This window comes from Carassius auratus, unplaced genomic scaffold (assembly GCF_003368295.1).
Source record: "Carassius auratus strain Wakin unplaced genomic scaffold, ASM336829v1 scaf_tig00218089, whole genome shotgun sequence".
In the NCBI taxonomy this organism is placed as follows: Eukaryota; Metazoa; Chordata; class Actinopteri; order Cypriniformes; family Cyprinidae; genus Carassius; species Carassius auratus.
Genome location: NW_020529374.1, coordinates 1 through 2,500, shown reverse-complemented (window position 1 = coordinate 2,500; position 2,500 = coordinate 1). Strand labels below are relative to the sequence as shown.

General features: G+C 39.3%; 2 non-coding genes and 2 pseudogenes across 2 annotated transcripts; all 4 read right to left on the bottom strand.

Moving 5' to 3' along the window:
- Positions 1-100: 100 nt before the first annotated feature.
- Positions 101-219, bottom strand: LOC113104726 (uncharacterized; annotated as a pseudogene).
- Positions 220-1,301: 1,082 nt separating this feature from the next.
- On the bottom strand, positions 1,302-1,420 carry LOC113104729 (5S ribosomal RNA). Its single transcript, XR_003292097.1, has one exon. It is a non-coding gene; the product is annotated as a 5S ribosomal RNA (ribosomal RNA).
- A 219-nt stretch (positions 1,421-1,639) lies between these two features.
- LOC113104731 (uncharacterized) lies at positions 1,640-1,757 on the bottom strand (annotated as a pseudogene).
- A 371-nt stretch (positions 1,758-2,128) lies between these two features.
- LOC113104717 (5S ribosomal RNA) lies at positions 2,129-2,247 on the bottom strand. The gene has a single exon (XR_003292094.1). It is a non-coding gene; the product is annotated as a 5S ribosomal RNA (ribosomal RNA).
- Between the last annotated feature and the right edge of the window lie 253 nt (positions 2,248-2,500).

The window sequence follows — 2,500 nt, the reverse complement described above, 5'->3', positions numbered from 1 at the left end:
ACCTAAACCTGCTAAGATTCAGAGATCGGGCATTGACTTTTTTTTTTTTTTTTTTTTTTTTTAATGAAAGATTATTATATAATTCGTGAAATTTTCCAAAAGATTAAAGCACCTGGTATTCCCAGGCAGTCTCCCATCCATGTACTAACCAGGCCCAAACCTGCTTAGCTTCCGAGATCAGACGAGATGGGGCATAGCCAGGTTGGTATGGCCGTAAGCGAAGACTGCTGCAAAGAGAGGGCTATTTAAAGAGCAGCCAATCTAATCGCCAGTACATTATATAAGTAGGAAAGAAAACCCAAAAGCTTAAAGCACCTGGTATTCCTAGGCAGTCTCTCATCAAAGTACTAACCAGACCTAAACCTGCTAAGATTCAGAGATCGGGCATTGACTCTTTTTTTTTTTTTTTTTTTTTGAAAGATTATTATATAATTCGTGAAATTTTCCAAAAGATTAAAGCACCTGGTATTCCCAGGCAGTCTCCCATCCATGTACTAACCAGGCCCAAACCTGCTAATATTCAGAGATCGGGCATTGACTCTATTATTTGGCAAAATTATTATATACTAAGTGAAAAATGTCCAAAAAGCTTACAGCACCTGGTATTCCCAGGCGGTCTCCCATCCAAGTACTAACCAGACCTAAACCTGCTAAGATTCAGAGATCAGGACATTGACTTTTTTTATTTTTTTATTTTTTTTTAATGAAAGATTATTATATAATCGTGAAATTTTCCAAAAGATTAAAGCACCTGGTATTCCCAGGCAGTCTCCCATCCATGTACTAACCAGGCCAAACCTGCTAATATTCAGAGATCGGGCATTGACTCTATTATTTGGCAAAATTATTATATACTAAGTGAAAAATGTCCAAAAAGCTTACAGCACCTGGTATTCCCAGGCGGTCTCCCATCCAAGTACTAACCAGACCTAAACCTGCTAAGATTCAGAGATCGGGCATTGACTTTTTTTTTTTTTTTTTTTTTTTAATGAAAGATTATTATATAATTCGTGAAATTTTCCAAAAGATTAAAGCACCTGGTATTCCCAGGCAGTCTCCCATCCATGAAGTAAACCATGCCCGAACCTGCTAATATTCAGAGGTCGGGCATTGACTATATTTTTTGGCAAAATTATTATATACTAAGTGAAAAATGTCCAAAAAGCTTACAGCACCTGGTATTCCCAGGCGGTCTCCAATCCAAGTACTAACCAGACCTAAACCTGCTAAGATTCAGAGATCAGGGCATTGACTCTATTTTTTGGCAAAATTATTATATACTAAGTGAAAAATGTCCAAAAAGCTTACAGCACCTGGTATTCCGAGGCGGTCTCCCATCCAAGTACCAACCAGGCCCAAACCTGCTTAGCTTCCGAGATCAGACGAGATGGGGCATAGCCAGGTTGGTATGACCGTAAGCCAAGACTGCTGCAAAGAGAGGGCTATTTAAAGACCGACCAATCTAATCACCAGTACATTATATAAGTAGGAAAGAAAACCCAAAAGCTTAAAGCACCTGGTATTCCTAGGCATCTCTCATCAAAGTACTAACCAGACCTAAACCTGCTAAGATTCAGAGATCGGGCATTGACTCTTTTTTTTTCAAATTATTATTATACTAAGTGAAAAATTTCCAAAAAGCTTAAAGCACCTGGTATTCCCAGGCGGTCTCCCATCCAAGTACCAACCAGGCCCAACCTGCTTAGCTTCCGAGATCAGACGAGATGGGGCATAGCCAGGTTGGTATGAACGTAAGCCAAGACTGCTGCAAAGAGAGGGCTATTTAAAGACCGACCAATCTAATCACCAGTACATTATATAAGTAGGAAAGAAAACCCAAAAGCTTAAAGCACCTGGTATTCCTAGGCAGTCTCTCATCAAAGTACTAACCAGACCTAAACCTGCTAAGATTCAGAGATCGGGCATTGACTTTTTTTTTTTTTTTTTTTTTTTTTAATGAAGATTATTATATAATTCGTGAAATTTTCCAAAAGATTAAAGCACCTGGTATTCCCAGGCAGTCTCCCATCCATGAACTAACCATGCCCAAACCTGCTAATATTCAGAGGTCGGGCATTGACTCTATTTTTGGCAAAATTATTATATACTAAGTGAAAAATGTCCAAAAAGCTTACAGCACCTGGTATTCCCAGGCGGTCTCCCATCCAAGTACTAACCAGGCCCAAACCTGCTTAGCTTCCGAGATCAGACGAGATCGGGCATAGCCAGGTTGGTATGACCGTAAGCCAAGACTGCTGCAAAGAGAGGGCTATTAAAGACCAGCCAATCTAATCACCAGTACATTATATAAGTAGGAAAGAAAACCCAAAAGCTAAAGCACCTGGTATTCCTAGGCAGTCTCTCATCAAAAGTACTAACCAGACCTAAACCTGCTAAGATTCAGAGATCGGGCATTGACTTTTTTTTTTTTTTAAATTATTTATTACTAAGTGAAAAATGTCCAAAAAGATTAAGCACCTGGTATTCCCAGGCAGTCTCC